The sequence below is a fragment of the Benincasa hispida genome, chromosome 6, assembly GCF_027475165.1.
Source record: "Benincasa hispida cultivar pf3 chromosome 6, pf3_genome.v1.1, whole genome shotgun sequence".
Taxonomy (NCBI): domain Eukaryota; kingdom Viridiplantae; phylum Streptophyta; class Magnoliopsida; order Cucurbitales; family Cucurbitaceae; genus Benincasa; species Benincasa hispida.
In genome coordinates, this window is record NC_143483.1 from 53,123,615 (window position 1) to 53,146,291 (window position 22,677).

The 22,677-nt window shown below is 35.8% G+C and overlaps 1 long non-coding RNA gene across 1 annotated transcript; it reads right to left on the reverse strand.

Moving 5' to 3' along the window:
- Nucleotides 1-7,539: 7,539 nt before the first annotated feature.
- On the reverse strand, nt 7,540-9,266 carry LOC150035763 (uncharacterized). Its single transcript, XR_016530238.1, has 2 exons — nt 8,994-9,266; nt 7,540-7,794 (listed from the first exon to the last, which is right to left on the reverse strand). It is a non-coding gene; the product is annotated as an uncharacterized LOC150035763 (long non-coding RNA).
- Nucleotides 9,267-22,677: the final 13,411 nt, after the last annotated feature.

Genomic DNA, 22,677 nt, shown 5'->3' on the forward strand with positions numbered 1-22,677 from the left:
AAAGGTTACTTTGAAGCATGTTTAAACTCAAATTAAGTATGATTAGAGTTCTTATTGATTATGTTTTTCCTCCGCTACACGTTAATATACTCTTACAAAAGCCTAATGTATTTAATGATTTCTACCAGACCTGATCTCTCATACTCAGCTAGTCTTGTTAATAGGTATATGTGTAACCCAGGTAAGAGACACTAAGAGGCCACTAAATGGATCCTAAGATACTTAGTTTGGTCTAAAAACTCAAGACTAGTCTATCAAAAATCAGCAGAACCAAACTTAGAGCTATATGGATATGTGGATGCTGACTATGCTGGTGATTTAGACAAAAGGAGGTCCCTAACAGGCTATCTATTCCTTTATGGTCCTAATCTAATCAGCTGGAAAACAACATTTAACCTATAGTGGTTTTATCTACAATAGAAGCTGAGTATATGACATTAGTTGAAGCAATTAAAGAGGCATTGTGACTTAAGGGAATGTTGAAAGACTTTAGATTAAGTCAAACAGTGGTAAGACTCTACTGTGACAACCAAAGTGCTATACATTTATCCTGAAATCCACAATACCACATTAGAACAAAATATATTGATATAAAGTATCATTTCATAGAGACAAAGTTGATACAGGGGAAATAGAAATCTTAAAAGTTCACACATCAGAGAACGCAATAGACATGTTGACAAAACCAGTATCAAAACTTAAATTGATTAAATGTCTACAACAAATCCGTTTCGAACTTCCAAACACAGGGTAAATAGAATGGTCGAAATCAGGAAGATCAAAAGATTGCAGGCATTAGAGTCAAGGTGGAGAATTTGTAAAAATAGTGACTCAAATACCATTTCAGCTAGTTTAGTTAAGATAACAAAATTTATCTTGTAACGGCCAGATAGTATGTATTATAAATACCACTAATCAGAACAAAAAAAAAAGGAAAAAAAGAATCATTGTACTTTCTATTTTTCAGTAAACAACAACTGTTGTGAACAATCTTCAAGTGAGAAAGAAAGAGAATCTTCCCGTGGACATAGGCTTATTAGTCGAACCACGTAATTCTATATGTTCCTTCTTCTTCTCTTTATCTGCTTCTTTAATCTTCGCCTGTTTCTCTGTAAATCAATGAAAACATCTTGTAATCAAAGCACAACGTTTTCAGAGTATCGAGTTGCATCGAGTCACAAATTTCTCTCATTGAGTAGCATCAAGCCCAGAATTTCTCTCATCGAGTTACATCGAGTAAAGATTAATACTCATCAAGTAGGATCGAGTAAATATTAATACTCTGGAGTTCCATCGAGGAAAGAACAGAAACTCATAGAGGAAAGAATAAAAAATCCATCGAGTAATGAGAAGAAACTCATCGAATAACGAGTATATACACATCGAGGATTTAATAGTGCTTATCGAATAAAAGAGAAAAATAGAGAGAGCTTTACCTGAAGAAACAAAGCTTTTCGCAATCATTTCTTCACCAACTCAGGATTGATCTTGATTAATTGGGCCTACACAAGACATTATAACCCAACAGTATGTTTTCTTGGAAATGAGAAATTGTGATTCCACTTATATAGTAAATTAGGTTAATTATAAATTTCCATGAATTTTTTATTTTTATCTATTTTATTTTATTTTATTTATTATTATTATTATTATTATTATTATTATTTCATTAAATAGATGCATCATATATTCCAAATCTATACTATATATAAAAGGTGTTATGGAAAGAGAACCTTTTAGCCATACATTGTACTCCTACTTTTATCATAATTCCCTATTTTATACTTTTTAGATGGGACACAACTCTTTGTGTGTAAGCCTCTGTTGAGTCTAATAGGTGCAATTGATACTTACAAGATACAACTATTTAAGATGAGGCATGATTCTTCAAATGGTTATGTTTATTGAATTTAACAAATACAATTGATATCAATGTATTGTAATTGTTCATCTGAAGATGGATTGTTACATATTGATATTGATGCATTATGTCATAGATGGGGTGAGATGCATATATAATAATAAAAGCCATGCTTTTGTTTATAATTTTAAAAAATGATTTTATATTATCCAAACCTTTTAAAAAAGAAAAAAAAAATCCTTTTAGAGGAACAAAAATTGAAGGTAAAATAAATCTAAAATTATAAAACCTAGTATAATAAATAAGAACCAGGTTTTCGAAATCCTTTGTAAAATTGTAAATAAATTTATAAAACAGAGTTAAGAAGATGTTAACATAAAATTTTATAAAGAAAAAATTAATATTTTTGAGAAAAAAAAGTTATTTAAAATTTTCAAAGATAGAGGACGGACAAAAAGTTTAAACTAGCTAAGATTATTAAAAGGGACCTTTAATATTAATATTGTTGTTTTCAAAACTTATTAGAGAAATTTGAAACTTATTAGAGAAATATTGTTGTTTTGGGAGTTCGAGGCTACAGGTCGAACGTTGAGAACTCGACTAATGTGGAGGTCGAATGTTGAGAACTCGATGAACAAAGAAAAACTTAGAAACAATATATAGGCCGAAACTTCAACCCTCGACAAGGAAAATCTCGCGAATCTCGCTTAGGTTGTCGAAGGTTGAAGTTTCGACATACATCCACCCTCGAGATTGCAGGTTTATTACTTTTCTTTTTCCCTTATAGAAGAAATAAAGTAATGAGATGGTATACTATATGTATCTGTGTACTCGAGCTGCTTCTAACAACCTATGCATTTTGTTATCATTTCGAATTAGACGGAGGCTTGTGGGATTGACGTGAGGGGGTGGGGATGGCTATATTTCTGGGAGTGAACTTTAGGTGAATATGAAGCGCATGGATACAAGTTATGCCTTGGAATGAAAGACAATTCCGAATTAGCTTTTCTACGAACAAAATTTTGTATATTAGGTTGTCGAAGGTTACACACATGTTAAAACTTCAAAGCGATTAAGGAGATAAGTGGGTTGAAGCAGATTAAGGAGAGAGCGAGATTTAAAGTGAGATAGTTGGAGAGAGCGAGATTGAAAGCGAGATTTTAGGAGAGAGCGGATTCAAAGCGAGAATGTTGGAGAGAGCGAGATTTAGTTTATATTGACTAATCTGACTAACATTGAACTTGGTAAAATGAAATGCTTGAATAATTGAAAAATGAGATTATTTAGGAATACACATTGAATGCTAAGATTACGCATTGAGTTTCTGGTAGTAGATCCATAATAAAAAAAAAATGTTTATGATTGTTCCAGAAGAAATGAAAGCTAGTAATCATTAATGGAAAAATAACAACAATAACAGAGAGAGCAAGATATTGAGAGAGAGCGAGAGTGAGAGAGCGAGATTTTAGGAGAGAGCGAGATCTTAAGAGAGAGCGAGATCTTAGGAGAGAGTGAGATCTTAGAAGAGAGCGAGAGTGAGAGAGCAAGATATTAGAAAAGAGCGAGATCTTAGGAGAGAACGAGACTAAGAGAGCGAGATCTTAGGAGAGAGTGAGATTGAGAGAGCGAGATCTTAGGAGAGAGCGAGAGTCTTCACTTTATTTGAACTTTCCATAGAAATATATATAAAAGAAGAGAAAAAAGAGTTAATAATCGTACTATAATTGAATGTATTAGATTATTATACTATAATTGAATAATCATTAGACAATAAATTGAATAAATTGAATATATTAGATTATTATACTATAAATTGAATATATTAGATTATTATAATGTAAAACTTTATTGATTAAAAAAAAATGAATATACAGTATATTATTATAAAAAAAATTGAATATAAAATAAATTATAATAAAAAAATTGAATATACAATAAAATGAATATATAATAAAAAAATTCTTTATTATTCAATCCCTAACTATCTGGAGCCCGTCTTAGTAACGAAGGACACTTCCTTCGATTATGTCCTAACTGGTTACAAAATCCACATCGTTGTCGAGTGGCTGGTTCTATCCAATCCATCTCGTTGTAATAACGTGAACTTTTCGATCTACCAGGTCTTCTCAACAATGATGGATCAGGATGTAAGACGAGTATATTAGGGTGCGTGATCCAGTAATCTTCATGCGGTACAGGTTGAAATTGAGGAGAGTAACATTCAGCATACGTTGACAATTTGTAGTAGTCCTCAATAAAATCTTTGTAGTTCATGTTAAAATGTGAGCAAACGGACATAAAATGCGAGCATGGAATGCTGAATGTTTGTCACTTGTTACATGAACAGTACCGCTCGGTATGATGGCTTGTTCGAGATCACTAAGTATGAAACACCTGAGAGAAATTGTAACACACGAAGATATGCGTTTAATTTCAGATCGACATGCTAGTATAATTGCAGCAATGAACAACCCAGCAAATGGCTGGACGAGACCAAAATGTCACCATCGTTTCTGCTTACGACATATTGTCAGCAACTTCAATAAAAAGTATCAATTTAATTCATTGAAAAATTATGTTTATCGTGTCGGGTGTCAATTTCAAATTCGAAAGTTCAACAAAGAAATTGAAGATATCAAAGGAATAAATCGGAGCTGCCTGAGTTTTTTTGACAACATTAGTTTATAGCAATGGACTCAAGCACATGATGGAGGATTCAGATATGGCTGGATGACGAAAAATCTATCAGAGTGCATAAATGAAGTCCTCAAAGGAGCTCGAATGTTGCCTATAATTGCTCTTGCTCAGATAACATTCTTCAAATGCATGAACTATTTCGAGAAAAAGAAGAGAAGAAATAAGGGATGCATTGGAACGTGAGTTTTTCGAGAAAAGAAGATAACATTCTTCAAATGTGTGAGTTTTTTTACATTATTCTTTACCCTCACACTTTTCTCTACTATTCAATTATAGTCAATTTTAACATTTTTTTTTCCAGATCATAGCTTTAAACCCAGGACCTGTTGATCCCAATGTGTTGTACGACCAGTCCATTCATCGATAATATGTTGTATGGCAAGATCGTACTACTGGAGAAATATCTTGCAGACATCGAGACGCAGTTCTCCAGCGCACTATCTCGCTCCATCCTCGAATACTATCGCTACTGCGCACATCTGGATTCTATGGGGTTGCCAGATTAGGATTTATTCAGTTGGACTGGCATCTGATCATAGCCTTGGTCGAGAGATGGAGGCCGGAGACGCATACATTCTATATGTCTGTTGGAGAGTGCACTATCACTCTATAAGACATAGAAGTGTTGTTGGGGTTACCTGTTGATGGTGAGCCGGTCACAGGCGTGATGTACGATGACTGGTTAGAACTTTGTCAACTGTACCTTGATGCGACCCTACCTGCCGATAAGATTAAAGGATCGAGGTTAAGTTTAATATGGTTAGAAACACAATTTTGTGAGCTCACATATGATGCAGACGAGGAAACCGTCATAAGATATGCGCGAGCATATATACTACAAATGATGGGTGGAATTCTGTTTTTAGATAAATCAAGTCATTTGTTCACTTGATGTTCCTGCCACTGTTAGCTAACCTCCATGATGTGAGGCAGTATTCGTGGGGTGGAGCATACGTAGCATGGTTGTATAGACAACTATGCAAAGCAACAAGACCTAAGATTCGAGAGATAGCTGGGCCTCAACTTTTGCAACTATGGGCTTGGGAGCGATTTCCAACAATGACTCCACAGCTACATCATGTTAATGACGCTCAGTTAATTGGACGAGTCTACGGTTCTCGGTATGTTGTTTTAATTCAATTTAATTTTTATATCACTGATCTAGTCAATTTAAATTCTAAATTATCAATTTAAAAATTTTGGTGGAGAGACAAATTTTGTGTGACTAGGACAGCCACACATGTAGTCAATCAGTATAGATACATGTTTGATTTACTTCAACCTGAACAGGTACATTACACTAAACCTAATTGATTATTTTATTCACATTTTTATTGTCTTTAATATTCTATAATATAATATTTTGTGTTTCAGGTTATTTGGGAGTCGTACAAAATTATTATGCATACTTTGCCTAATTTTTGTACGAATGGTCAAAACATATGGCAGACGATGAGTCCTCTCATATGTTTTCACATTGGTGAGTGGCATCTTCCTGACAGGGTGATGAGACAATTCGGTTTTCAACAGGATGTCCCATCGCCTTGTAATACTGGACCCACAGTTTGACACAGATGTCACTCAAGAATATATTCATTGGTATAATAATATCACAAGGCGCTACGTCACTCATCCGGGAGCAGCTGTGGGTCATCTAGTAAATGAATGAATATTATCTAATTATTTTTAATTTAAATTTATTTTAAATATTGTCTAATTGTTTTATAATTCACAGAGATCAAACAACAGTAGACTCCGTGAGGTTGCGAATGATCCAAACTAGGTCTTGCTATATGTAGTGACAACCAAAGCTATATGGAGAAAATTCATTATATGTACAATATACCTATTGTTCCTCCACCAGCTCCTAGACGTAGAGGACATGTTCGGGAAGAGGATGAGTTTGATGAGGTTGTACATAATGTGGAAGAGTTACCTCTTATTATGTAGACGAAGAGTCAAACTGATTATGTTAGTCTGATGATGATGATGCCAGCATTTGGTTCAGGACATTATGACTCAGAGGCTAGTTCTTCATCTTCATACGTGCATGGACATGGTCGGGGTCGTGGAGAGCATAATGAATATTTATATTATGAAGCGCCTGCAAAGGTACCAAAGCAACATCAAGAAGAACCAAACAACCTCAAGTTCGAAGTCGACGACGACAACCAGCTCGAAATCGACGACGTCCGCCTTGTGGGACACATTGATTTTTGTAATTATTTTTATATAAATGAGATATTTAATTTACATTTTTTTATTTTTATGAGTTATTATTTTTTTTAATTTATTTTTTTTAGAGTTTAAATAAAATAATAAAATATTTTTAGAAATTGTTTTATAAAATGGAAAATTAAAAAAAAGGAAGAAAGAAAGAAGAAGGTGGAATGTGTAATAATTAAAAAAGAAAAAAAAAAAGAAAATTTGTACGGTATTCTTGCTCTCGTTCTCGTTCAAAACCTCGCCTCGCTCTTAAACTCTCACTCTCTCAAAATTTCGCTCTCGAATTTGATTGGGAAGTCCAGTGATAAAAAGAAGGAGATACATTAGTTCGTTATTTAGTCAGACTTGCTAAGATGACAGAATCCATAAAAATTATTCAACAAGCTTTGGAAGGAATTCCAGGGGGAACTTATGTAAATTTAGAAATACGATATTTTGATAGAGTAAGGTCTCTGGAATGATAATTAAACAGACTCAATAATAATGTTAGGAAGAGCAAGGTCGAGAGTTCAAAGTTCGACGTACAAATGAAAAAAAGGTCGAGGGTTCAAAATTCGTCCTATCTAGGTCGAATTTTCACCACTTGACTTATTTTTTAAAAAAAAAAACAATATTTTTACAAATAGTTTGAAAACAACAATATTTTCTTAAATAGTTTTTAAAAGGACAATATCTTTTTAATTTTTCCTTATTAAAAGGCCTAACTTATACTATTTTTTTTAAAAAAAATATATATATATATGAATGTGAATCAATAGCAAAAATATTTTTTTATATTAAAAAAAATATTTGTGGAGTACGGTCGAGATAAAAAACTTACATTTCTTTAGAAAGCTATTACTTGTGTTGAGTTTGTCATATTGGACAAAATCACACATCCTTCGTTGCATTCCCTCAGGAAAATTTCCTACACTAAGGTCAAGTTACCTACCTGGCTATCATCATCATCTTTTACCGTCCAAGTAAATCACCAATGTTTTTTCCCGTCCCTCAAGTTATCAGCCACAAATCTAAAATTGAAAAGTGAAACCAAATAAACCACAGCTGAAACTAAAACATAACATGACTATAGAAAATGATTCTGAAATGATCAAAATCATCACTTGAAAAATGCTTTTAATCATTTAAAATCATTTTTATTAATAATCGTATGAGTTGATCGAGTTAGTAGTAAATAAAAGGTATGAGAGAAAGAAGATAAAAAGACAAAAAGATGAAAGTTCTTTTTCTTTTTTTGAAAAGCCTCAGCTCTTTTGTTTTATTCACTGTGTATTAACCAATGGGTGGAAGGCCATTTTGGCCCTTTTCAGGCAAATATTATCAAAGCCCGAGGAGGGAATATACATAATGAAAATAAATGAAAAAAGAATATAAACTTACCCAAAGAAGATTGAGATAGATAGATAAATTATTCTTCTCATTGTCAATTAATTTTGAGATAATCTCATACTATCAAATAATATAAACTTATTCTAAGAAGATTGAGAACAAATTTACTATGAAATGCTAACAATGTGGTTGTTTTAAACATAATATGTGAATTCAATTATCTATATGGTATCTAATAACTATGGGATAGAAACATTGTTTTTGCCCATATACTCTAGGACTTAAGCTTATAATAAATTGTCACATGATAATTTTTTTGTTACAAGCACTAAGAGCTGCACAATAGAAGGGTGCAGGCCAATCTTCACCCAAGTTTTTCTCTTTTAAAATATCTAATTTTGATTATCTTACTTTAGATAATTTTCAAATTTAGTCTGGTTTTCCAAAAAGGAAAAAAAAGTTATTATCTATATATTTCTTTTCAATGGTAAATTTTAGAAACATAATTTTATTGCATGAAACTATAATTATAATAACAACAATAATAATAATAATTATTATTATTTAACCAATTTTAATAGAAATCAACTTGGGATAGAACTAAAATTAAACACGGGAAGTAGAAGTGTCCGAAACTGGAGATGATTTTTTAACGATGTTTAAGTAAAAGGATTGGATATTGGAATTCCCCATCTTTAACAAAACGTGAATTTTCTTTTTTTCTATTTAAGAGCCTAACAACTTCGTGAATTCATATCATTTTGGTGTGTTGCTTTTCTTCCAATATTATTATTATTCTTATAATTCCTCGAAAGAAAGCTCCTAATTCTCCATGGATCCAAAGCTGTACAGGGTGGCCATGGAAGGAAACTTGAGTTACCTTGGAAACATGGAAGTGACTTTAGATCTTCACAAAGAGCTAACCCCATGTCAAGGATACTATACTTCACGTGGCCACAGAATTCCATCAAACGGAGTTTGCAAAAAAGGTCGTGCAGGTCTGCCAGCCGCTGCTATTGATAGCAAACTCCTCAGACGACACCGCTCTGCACATTGCAGCAGGAGAAGGTAATGAAGAATTGGTAAAGTTTTTTATTTTGAACAAGATACTAGAGGATGGGATAATACTTCTTTAGCATCCTCGTCACATCCCAAGGAAAAAAGAGATGCATTCAAATAAATCAGAGTATTTGTACAAAAAGAGCTAGAGTAAAGCTTCAACCATAAAGGCAAAGGAAAAAGCAGTGAAGATTAAAGAAATGCGTTTCAGTTTAGAGCAATGAAAGAGGCATCACAATTACAAAAAAAGATCTGATTTGGTACTTCATTGAATATTAAATAATTAACTAAATTTATCTTCTCTTATCATTTCTTTTTTTTCCTAAATTAAAATTGATTTAATTTAAATAATTAACTAAAAAAATTTAATTAATTAATTAATTAATAATTTAATATCAAATATTAAATTAATAAAATACATAATTTAAACATGAATCCCTATTCATGTAATCAATATTTAAATATTTAAAAACTCTCCAATTACGTTTAATTTCGATAAATTTAACACGTTAAGTATGTCAAATATAATTATTCAAACCCTAAAATTGAAATTGAATATTTCAAATTCCAAACCCTAATTACGAATTTGAACACTTCAAATTCGTTCAATTTTCTAATCCAAGGTTTAATGTTATACCAGTTAGTAGAGGGAGCTTATGGACCTACAAACCATGAGCTCCAACAATTTGAGATTAATCAGTTAAACTCTTTAACTCGAGTCAACGAATATTTGTTAACCACTGAGACATACCATAACATGATGGTTGCACTTTCCTCAATGTAGATATATTTTTATGTCCACTTGATTTAACCATAATCAATAAGTCGATCCTTCACAGGTCCCTCGTATTTACAGCTAGGTCAAAATTACTGTTTTACCCCTATAGATATATCTTGCTCCTTAATCTCCCACTAGTCCTCGATTGAACGATTGGTTTATAGTCCAACTAATAAACCATATCCCTCTTGGCCATGAGAAGGTAGGACCTCTTTGTTCAAGACCAAGAATCAATATTTAAGGGAACAACCTATATGCTAACCCTAAAACAAGTAGGAGTGAATTCCATCTTGCAGGACTATGTCCCTAGCTATCTATCCGATCTTATATCCAAAATAGGAGGATTGTTGAGCAGTGCTATTGAACTACTCTCACCTATGAAGATCAAAGGATAATCCAGAATAAACAGGAGTTCATAATTAGCTCAGGATTAAGATCGAATTACCCTAGGTCATCGAATTGAAATAGTTAGTTTTAATAGTAAACGGTTGTTATAATGAAAAAGTGACTATTTCGTAGTCCGGTCTTATGAAAAACTCTTTTTCATAGGATGCTCCTACTCGCATGTCTTCACATGAACGATTTCAGGATCACGTCGTTTGTATCTGTATACAAAGTAGGTCGCATCCATAGTTTCCCAAGGACGAGGTACCCAATTTTATATATATACTTATAGATCTTTTTGGCTATATACTATAACTTGATCCTCTTTTATGCCTCTACATAAAGTTACAGTATTCATACTATAGCCATGGATTCGTTTATTGAATTTTTATTACATAATGCAATTTCAATAATACTTTTATTGAATAAATGCTTCAACAATACTTTTATTGATAAATAGAATATGCTTCCATGATTATGAATTGCAAATTTTAGGACATTCCCAACAATCTCCCACTTGGACAAAAATTCAGTAGGTTTCTAATATATACAAATATATAATGTTGAGAAAAGTGAAAATACAATAAATTAGGGCATCTACATACCTTTCACATTCTCTCACTTGCCCTAGATTTATGAAGCTCATAGCCCTAGTCCGACCAGGTGATCCACGAACACTTTAGCCGTGAAGGTTTTCGAAAATGGATCAACAAGATTATCTTTAGAGGTTACTTTTGTGACTATCACGTCTCCTCTGTGTACTATCTCCCTGATGAGATGGTACTTTCACTCAATGTGCTTTCCTCATTTGTGGCTCCTAGATTCCTTTGAGTTGGCAACTGCTCCACTGTTATCACAAAACAGGGTGATTGGCAGATGCATATTTGGAACCACTTCCAAATCCATCAGAACTTTCTGAGCCATATTGCTTCTTTAGCTGCTTCACATGCGGCTACATATTCAACATCCATCGTGGAATCAGCAATACAACTCTGTTTGATGCTTCTCCACACTGTTGTTCATCCGTTGAGAGTGAATACTGATCCTAAAGTTGATTTCCTAGAATCCACATTAGATTAAAAATCAGAATCAGTGTATCCTATAAGGATCAAATCCTTAGAACCATACATGAGCAAATAATCTCTCGTTCTCCGAAGATACTAGAGGATGTTCTTAACAGCAATCCAATGGTTGTGTCCAAGGTTAGACTGAAACTTGCTAAAGATTTCAACTGCAAAGCCTATGTTGAAACATGTACATAACATAACATACATCAAGCTTCTGACTACTGATGCATAAGGAATTCTTTTCATTTCCTCAATTTTTTGAGGTGACTTAGTGTTGGGTTTTATGTCATAAATCTCGTGGATTGTAAAAAATAAAACTTATTCTGAAAATTTCAATAAAGTTGTTATTGAATATATGAATTACTTATTTTGTTTTAGAAATAAATCCAATAAACTAAAAAGATCCATAACTATTACATAAGTACTTGAACTTTATGTGGAGACATAAGAAGGGATAGGTTCGAGTAAATAGTCAAAATGATCTATAGTTAAGGAGTTGGGTGCCTTATTCTGATAACACTATCAGATGCGGTCCACTCTGTAGTTATTATAAAGAGTTGTAAAGTGCTACAGAAGAAGTGATCCTAATTCGTATCTGTCATGACATGAGGAGTGGGTGCGTTCGGTGCAATGAGTTTATACAAGATCAGACCACGAAATAAGTCATTCTTACTTTATAACGTTGTTTATTATTTAAGACTGACTATTTCACAATGATGACCTAGATAACTTAACCTTAATCCTAAGCTAACTATAAACTCCTGTTTATTCAGGATTATCCTTAGATTTGCATGGGTGAGGATTGGCTCAACAGTGTTGGCCCAATGAGCCTCCATTTCAGGGGTAAGACCGGGTAGATAACTAGGGACATAGGGTGCAAGATGGAACTCACTCATACCCGCTTTTAGGGATAGTAAAGAGGTTGTTCCCTTAAGTGTTGACTTCAGGTCTTAAACAAGGGGCCCCACCCTTTCTTTGGCTCAAGAAGGACTCGGTTTGTTGATCGGATCACAAACATATTGTTCATTAAAGGATCAACGGGACATAAGGAACAAGAGGTATTCTTGAGGGTAAAACAATCATTTCACCCAGTTGTTAGTACGAATAACCAGTGAAGGGTTAACTTACTAATCATGGTTATATTGTGTGGACACAATATATCTACAGTGAAGGGAGTGCAACTCTGGGCTTTAGTGGAGTGACCCAATAGTTAACGAATGGGGATTAATTCAGTGTAAAAAGTTTAACCAATTAATCTCGGATCGTTGGAGCCCATGATTTGTAAGTCCATTAGGTCCCTCTACTAGCTCACAAACAGATTAGCCTTAGAGTAGCGTAATAAGTTGATTTGAAATGTTCAAATTAGAATTCACGGTATTAGTAATTATATGTGATATAATTATACGTTTAATTTTGGAATTAAACAAAATTGGAGAATCAATTAAATTTTAAATATGATTTAAATATTAATATATTATAAAAAATATAATAACCAACTTATTGTAATATATTTATAACCTATAGTTTTAATATTTCATCATATGAAACATATAAACCATAGTTCTTTTTCTATTTTTATGGTGTTTAATAGGGTAATTGTAATTCATAGCATTTTTAGGAATAATAACCAAGTGTATAACATCATTTAAAAAAAATTGAAAATATAGACAAATCTATCAGCGATAAACTTCTATCATTGATATACCCCTAAGTCTATCAGCGATGGACTTCTATCGTTGATAGACTCTTCCTAGTGATATGTTTATCACTGATAGACTCCTACCAATAATATGGTCTATCATTGATAGACTATTTAAATTTGGTCATATTTGCAAATTTTTTTAACATTATGTTATATTTGTTAATACTTTGGGTCTTATGTCTATATTTGCAACTGTCCTTATTTAATATAAATCATATTTATATTAATTCCTCCAATTAATAATGTATCAAATACATCGTATCAATTATATCACATATAATTGAATCAATTTAATTATATTATATATAATCGAATTTCCTCTTCTAACTCCTTAAGTATCACTGATTCCTCTAATGAACAATAAGTCATAGTCTTACTATGACTAAGTCCTCTTTTGGCCACTATGTTCAAGACCCGGAATCAGCCCTTAAGGGAGCAATTTATCTACTTACCCTGCTTCGGGGAAGAAGTGAATTCCGTCTTGGGTAGCTGAGTTCCCAGCTTCCCAATCAGACAAATCCTCCAAATGGTAGGTTTGTTGAGTTGGAAATCTAGCCACTCTCACCGATACAAATCAAAGGACCATCCTCATGAACAGGAGTTCCCAACTCACTCAGGATTAAAGTCATGTCACCTATGGTCATCCTAGTGAAATGTAAGTCTCAATTATGAGCGGCGTTATATAAAGAGACTAATCATTTCGTGGTCTGATCTTATACAAACTCTTTGTATAGGATATCCCCGCTCGCATGTCTCCACATGAATGGTCAGGATCAGACCATTTGTAACAGTTTATAACACTTGTAACATCTACAAAGCAGGTCGTATCTGTAATGTCACCAGAATAAGGTATGCCTCCTTTATCCTGATACTACAGACCATTTAGGTTATTACTTAAGGCATGATCCACTTGTATGTCTCCACATACATGTTTAAGTTACATAAAATAACCTCGGATCTTAGTTTATTGGATTTAGTAAATGCTTATAAAATAACACTTATTTTGTTAATACAATATGTTTACAGAGTGTTTGCAAATTACGAGACTACCAGGAGAATTAGGACACTAATTCCAACAATCTGTCATTTGTCCTAACGCTTCGGAAGACTAATGTACAATACAAAACAGTATAAAATACAATAAATTAGTGCATACTCTACACCCCAATCCCAACAATCTGCCATTTGTCCTAACGCTTCGGAAGACTAATGTACAATACAAAACAGTATAAAATATAATAAACTAGTGCATACTCTACACCCCAGTAACATCTCTCACTTGCACTAGACAAGGTGCCGCATATCCCGTAGACCAAGACTCTCCAGATGACCCTCGAACACTTTAGCCGTGAGAGACTTCATAAATGGATCAGCAACGTTGTGCTCCGACACAGTCTTCGTGACAATCACACACCGCGATGCACAATCTCCCGGATTAAATGATACTTCTATTCTATGTGCTTGCCTCTTTGGTGACTCCGAGGTTCCTTAAAATTTGCCACAGCCCCGCCGTTATTACGATAAAGTGTGATTGACAAAGACATATTTGGAACAACTTCCAAATCAGTTAGGAACTTCCTGAGCCAAACAACCTCTTTGGCAGCTTCACAAACAACTACGTATTCAACTTCCATAGTGGAATCTGTGATGAATCCTTGCTTGATGCTTCGCCAAACTACAATTGCAAATCCTTAGGTCATACACAAGCATATAGTCACTCGTTTTTCTTAGATACTTGAGGAAATTTTTAACAGCAGTCCAATGACTGTGTCCTGGATTGGATTGGAACCTGATGATGATTCCAACTGCAAAGCATATGTCAGGGCGTGTACATAACGTTACGTACATCAAACTCCTAACAGCAGATGCTACGGAATTCTTGTCATTTCCTCAACATCTTGAGGTGTCTTAGGATACTATTCCTTCAACAAATGAATTTCATGTCTAAAAAGTAACATACCTTTTTTGGAATTTTGCATATTATATCTTGACAAAATCATGCCAATACAAGATGCCTAAGATAGTGCTAATGTTCTATTCTTTTGATTTTGAAAGATCTATATTCCTAGAACATATTGAGCATCATGATAACGGGCAGAAATGCACGTTATCATAGTGCTAAGTTTTTAAACAATGTTGGATTGTGTTAATAGAATGTGTTAAATTGCGTCCATTAAGCATAAATTCTATAATATTGCGGTCACATGCGTCCAACGCATTAGAGCAGTTGACCTTTACATTTTTGTGCAGAATATGTGTTAACGCAATACAGAGATTGTGATCATAAGAACACATTGATCGAGCGCAACTTCACCACAAGACTTTGTGTTGATCGTGCTCGCAAACATTCGCCTAAGAAGAATCATCGCAACATGGTGGGCGCATCCGGGTGAAAGGATAATTAAGAGCGATGGGACAGAAAGCTGACGGCAGTCGAATCCAAATTAAGTTGACAGCCAATAACGGTCACAAAGTACATTTAGCTTTATCGATGACAATTATCCGGCGCATCAGTCAGGAATAAAGGTATCCCATCTGTACAACCAGGAGAGAGAAGCTGCCTTTCACCTTTGATGCCCTATAAATACCAATGCATTATTCAAAGAAGGGGTTAAGCAGTTGATTACTTCATCACTTTATAAATTCACGTCTCTGTCCATAGTCTTCTTTCATTTTAAGGCGGACGCGAGGAAGAAGGTGTGCCGATAGATCGTTCTGGCAAGCTTGGAAAAGTACCGGAAGCTCGAAGAAAGAGAAAGGGTCGATGCCTGCAAAAGCGGGAACATTTGTAGATCAGAATAGAGATTCAGTGTAAACAGCTTCGGTCAGCAAGGAATTTCTACCAGGCTCTCTACCTTTATTTTTTATTATCATTTTGTACTCAACTCAGTTATAAGAATGGAATATCTTTCTCTATATCTGTTCAATCTCTGTTATTTATGCATGAGTAGCTAAATTTGTTGAATGGGTTGAGAAGTAGTTAGCTAGCATAATGAGGGAATCTTCATCTTTGTGATTATCTTGTTTATGTATGCTTCATTCGTCTATTAGAGATACTCGGGAGGGTAGTCTAAAGATAGGATCTAAATTTGGAAAGGTCAGATTAGAATCTAGGTTTGGAAAAACCAGGTTAGAACACATAAATGGGAGATAGGCGCTTAAGAATGAACATTATTTGTTATCAACGCATCGCATGCATCTTAGCAATAAGGTATGATTGTATGCGGTCATCTTGCTTTCATGCATTTTGCATCAACGCATAGGACAAGAGTAGAGACTTAGGGATAAGCTCTATGGACATTTTGCATTCAACACATGCGTCCTAGACTTAAGAGCATCGCATTTACATTGGGAAATGACTTGTTGTGCATGGTTGTAACATGATCACAAGGTTTGACGCATTCCCGAGTAACGCTAACTAAAAGACCTTCTCGACCCATTCATCGCATACTCATTACATCTATCAATGCAACTATCTTTCTCAAATCCGAAGCATCATTTACTTCATTTTCATCAATGCAACAATACACCCACACTTTATTTATTTACTTGGTTACCACAAAGTTTTCATAACATTACCAACGCAACTATTTTCACAAGTTCCTGTGTTCGACCCTCGACTTACCAGGAAACTCAAAGGAATTTACACGAAACTTGAGTGCACAACACAATCCACCAACGCATATCATCCATAATTCCATTCAATAAAATAACACAAAATAGTTGTTAACGATAATTTTTGTGATTTCTTTGCAGAACTCTCACTCTCTGGCGAACTATGACCTGGAGATTGAGAGAACATTTCGAAGGAGATTACGAGACCGCCAACAGCACCAAACAACAACAATGTCATTGCAAATCTGATTCTGTTGGCAAACAATCGCAATAGGCCCATTAGGGACTATGCATCACCAAACCTCTATGATTTCTCTTCGGGAATCATGAGGTCTGCCTTAGACGGAAGTAGATTTGAAATGAAAATGGTGATGTTGCAGATGATCCAGACTGCAGGTCAATTCGAAGGAAGGCGTGGCGAGGATCTGCATGCCCACCTCTGAATTTTTATTGAAATCTGCAATACTTTTGTGTTCTCGAACATCTTTGCTAAAGAAGTTCGACTAACGTTGATCCCATTTTCTCTCTGTGATCAGGCTAGGAAATGGGCTTATTCGCTCGAACCAGGAAAGATTACTTCTTGGGAACAGGTAGTGGAGAAATTCATGAAAAATTATTTTCCACCTACCGAGAACGCAAGACGGAGAAAGCTTATTACTAATTTTGAACAAGAGATGGATAAATCGCTCAGCGATGCTTGGGCGAAAAAGGTAAGTCCGAGATTGTCCGCATAATGGGCTACCAAACTGCCTTCAAATGGAAATTTTCTATCACGGTTTGAATTCTGCTTCGTAGACCATTGTCATGCGGCAGCCACTGGTGGTCTGCTTGACAAAACTTATGAGCAGGCGAAGAAGATTCTAGACCGCATCTCCAAGAATCATGAAGACTGGTGAGAGAGTGACTAGAGATTAAGACTCAAAGATTCTGACACAAATAACAGTGCCATTGTTTCATTACAAAACCAAATGACCGCAATGATGAATTTGATTCAAGGAATGGCGATCAGCAATCCAACACCGCAAGGTGGGCAAATCAACGCAATAAGTCAAAACATTGCAAGGTTGCGATTTGCGGTGATGGGCATGCGATGGAAGATTGTCTGTAAAATCCACAGTTTGTATATTTTGTAAAGAATAATCCCTTTTCAAACACTTACAATCCCGGGTGGAGAAACCACCCCAATTTTTCTTGGAAGAATCAACAACAAAATTTTCAGTCTGTGACACAAAAAGAGGGGCCACCAGGATTCTTTCCACGCAATAAAGGTCAACAGAGCAAGAAAGCAAGTAGCTCACAACAACCAACACAATCTTCTTCTCTAGAGAGCCTATTGAAGCAATATATAGACAAAAACGAGATAGTGCTTCAAATTCAGGCTACGTCCATCCGCAACCTCGAATTGGAAATGGGCCAGATTGCGAATGAGCTCAGAAGTAGGCCGCAAGAGGCACTACCAAGTTCAACCGAGCTTCCACGCAACCTAGGGGGATCAGGTAAGGAGCAATGTCAGGTTGTGACATTGTGCAGTGAAAGTCTGTGGAGGGAGAAAGGAAGGATCAGAGTAGAACAACTTCCATCGCAACTGAGCCCGAGATTACGGTAACACAAGAAGAAGAAAAAAAGAATAAAGCAGTGGAACCCGAGGTTGCGTGGACCTCAAAGTCAAATGAAACAGGAACCGTGAAAGTCCAGTTACCACCTTTTCCTCAGAGGTTAAGAAAGAAGAAAAACAAAAAGGTACAATACCAACGCTTCTTATCTATGTTAAAGCAATTACATGTTAACATTCTTTTCAATGAAGCGATTGAGGAAATGCCTACCTATGCCAAGTTTCTTAAGGACATGGTAACTATGAAAAGAGGCATTGGAAAATTTTCCACGGTGCCATTAACGTAAAGTTCCAAATCCATTATTCCACCAAAGATGAGTGATCCTGGGAGCTTCTCTATTCCTTGCTCCATAGGAGGACTCTATATTGAGCAAGCCCTGTGTGACTTGGGGGCCAACATAAATTTGATGTCGCTGTCAATCTTTCGACAATTAAATGTGTGCCCACATCCGTGACTCTTCAATTGGCTGACAGATCTCTGGTTCATCCAAAAGGTAAGATGAAAGACGTGCTGATCACGATTGATAAATTCATTTTGCCAGCTGACTTCATCATCCTAGACTATGAGGCTGACAAAGATGTGCCCATCATTTTGGGGCGGCCTTTCCTATCAACGGGCTGTGCTTAAATTGATGTTCACAAGGGAGAAATCACTTTGAGCATAAACGGACAAAAGCTCAAATTTAATATAATTCATGCCATGAAATTTCCTGATGCGGAAGACCTACAAGATTCTGAAGATGACTTGAATTTGATTGAAGAAGAGGATGTCAATACATCCATAGCTGCCTATAATGCGATCGTAGCAAAAACAAACAAAGAAGAAGGATCGATCGCAATGCAAGAAGAAGAGCCAAAGGAAGAAAGAAAAATAACGCAACCTTCTCTCGTGGAACCACCAACACTTGAATTGAAAACCCTACCAACACATTTGAAGTACGCATTTTTGGGGCAGAATGAGAAGCTACTAGTGATAATTTCCTCTCTGCTCAACAAAGATCAAGAGAATGCGTTAATGAGCATTCTTCAGAAACATGTGCGAGCAATTGGCTGGATGCTCGCCAACATCAGAGGAATTAGACCCGTGTACTGCATACACCACATTCGTCTTGAGGACGACCACAAAGCAACTATTGAAAATCAACGCAGACTTAACCCTGTGATGAAGGAGGTCGTCAAAAAGAAGATTATCAAGTGGCTGGATGTGGGCATTATCTACCTAATTGCAGATAGCACGTGGGTCAGCCCCATGTAAGCTGAAGAAGGGCGGAATGACGGTAGTCCTGAATGAGAACATTGAATTAATACCGCAAAGTGCCATCATTGGATGGCGCATCTGCATAGACTGCTGCAAACTGAATGCGGCCACAAAGAAAGATCACTTCCCTCTGCCATTTAACGATCAAATGCTGGACAGATTAGTAGGGAATGATTTTTATTGCTTCTTGGATGGATATGTCGGGTACAATCAAATCATGATAGCTTCTGAAGATTAAGACAAGACCACATTCACCTGCCCATATGGGACATTTGCTTTTTGCCGCATGCCGTTTGGCCTCTGCAATATGCCAGGCATGTTCCAAAGGTGTATGATGGCAATCTTTTCAGATTATCTCAAATATTTATGGATGACTTCTCCATTTATGAGAACACGTATGAAGTCTGCCTAGCCATTTGGAGAAAATTCTGAAGAGATGTGAAGAGACGAATTTGGTGCTTAACTGAGAAAAATGCCACTTCATGATGAAAGAGGGTATAGTGTTGGGACACAAAGTCTCCCGAGAAGGGTTGGAGGTGGACAAAACAAAGATTGAAGCAATTGAAAAACTCCCACCCCCAACCAGCGTGAAGGCTGTGTGAAGCTTCTTGGGGCACGCTGGATTTTACAGACGATTCGTCAAGGACTTTTCTAAAATAGCACGACCACTGAGTGCGTTGTTACAAGTAGACAGAAAGTTTGAATTTGACAACAATTGCCTCAACACATTCTGAATTTTAAAAGATGCGTTGATTACCGCGTCCGTCTTGATTACGTCGGATTAGACATTGCCATTCGAAATAATGTACGACGCAAGCGGGTATGGGAGCCGCATTATCGCAAAAGAAGAAAACCATTTTGCACCACATCGCATATGCGAGTAAAACTCTGAACCCTGCTCAAATCAATTATACCACCACTGAAAAAGAACTCCTGGCTGTGATCTTTGTGTTGGAAAACTTCCGAGCATATCTATTAGGAACTAAGGTACTCATTCACACTGATCACTTGGCAATCAAATATTTGATGACAAAGAAGGACGCAAAGCCAAGGTTGATCAAATGGGTTCTCATCCTTCAAGAATTTGATATCAAGATAATTGATCGGAAGGGGACAGAAAATCAAGTTGCGGATCACTTATCCAGACTGGAAAATCCCGAGGTTGACCGCAATGAATCTAAAGTAAGTGTTGTGTTTCTAGATGAGCAGTTGTTTCACATAGAAGAACTGCCCTGGTATGCGGACATCATTAATTATTTGGTTTGAGAAAAAATTCCTGAAGATTACATCTACCATCAACAGAAGAAGCTCAAGCATGAATGCAAGCTTTATTATTGGGATGAGCCGAATCTGTATAAAAGAGGTGCAGACCAAATCATTAGATTATGCGTACCAAATGTTGCTTAACAACGCATATTGTCACAGTGCCACAATTCACCATATGGAGGGCACTTTGGAGGACAACGTACTGCAACCAAAGTTTTGCAAAGTGGATTCTTTTGGCCTTCATTATTTAAGGATGCTTCTGACTATGCAATGAAATGTGATCGGTGTCAATGCACCGATAACATTTCATGGAAAAACACAATGCCAATGAACACTATCTTGGAGCTGGAATTATTTGACGTCTGGGGGATTGATTTCATGGGGCCATTCCCTCCTTCACATGGTAAGCACTATTTTTTATTGGCCATCGATTATGTCTCCAAGTGGGTAGAGGCAATAGCATGCGCCGCAAGTGATGCGGCGGTAGTCTCCCAATTCCTTAAGAAGAATATTTTCATTCGTTTTAGCACTCCCCATGCCATCATAAGTGATGAAGGATCACACTTTGTCAATCACAATATCAAGGAGTTGTTGCAGAAGAACAATATCCTCCATAAGGTGGCCACCGCATACCATCCACAAACAAATGGCCAGGCTGAAGTGTCCAATCGTGAAATTAAATTGATACTTGAGAAGGTAGTAAAACCTTCGCGGAAGGATTGAGCAATGAAGCTTGATGATGCGTTGTGGGCATACCGGACCACATTTAAAACACCTATAGGTATGACCCCCTATGCGTTGGTATTCAGTAAGGCGTTTCATTTGCCTCTGTAGCTGGAGTATAAAGCATTGTGGATGGTCAAGAAACTGAATTTTGATTTGAAGAAAGCAGGGGAAGCGCGAAAACTGCAGTTGGTCAAGCTTGAAGAATGGAGGATCAACGCATATGAGAATGCGAAGATTTATAAAGAGCGCACCAAGCGCTGGCATGATAAACAAAGAGTAAAGATCGCCGCACGGATGGATGCATCAATACTTAATGCGGGCGGCGCTAAATTTGGCGGGTGTACTCTTCCTTATCTTTACTTCAAATTATGCGTTATCACACTGCATATTACTTTTCAAAGTTTTATCACCACATCCTCCTTGATTACTGCAATCATATCACAGGTAGATAACTTTAGTAGTTTACCGCATGTTTCTTTGCTAAGTATGATTTCAATGATGAAAAATATGCTTCTATATCTTTCGGATATATTATAGTCAACTTAAATCTTAAGATAGTTACCTCATAAAATATTTCTAGAAGTTAGGAGTTTGCTAGCTTTATTTCAAACTCCCTTTACAATGTATTCTATGACCATCGCATGACTTATTTTAATTTTTTTTTTTTGCAATAAGGACAATGTCGTATTTTAAATTGGGGGTGAGGTATTTATTTTTGACCTTGCTATAAAAGAAATATATATATATATATATAAATAAATATTTGAGAATAACAACTCCACTGTCAACATAATGGGAAACCCATATTGATAAGAGTTAAGTTGTGAAAGGCAATTACCCGTAGTTAGATGTCCGAATGACACACGTGGGGGCAAGCCAAAACGAAAGTAAGTCACCAGGATCAACACATAAATCAATGACCGCAACTCCACTACCAAATCGGTATGAGTTTAGTCTGAGAAAGAGTGCATTGCTCGTAGTTAGATGTCCCCATGACACACATGGGGGCAAGCCAAAACGAAGGCAAGTCACTCGGATCAGTGCAAGGTTAGAAAAAAATAGCAATGAAGTAAATTTTGTGCAAGGATAAATCATTT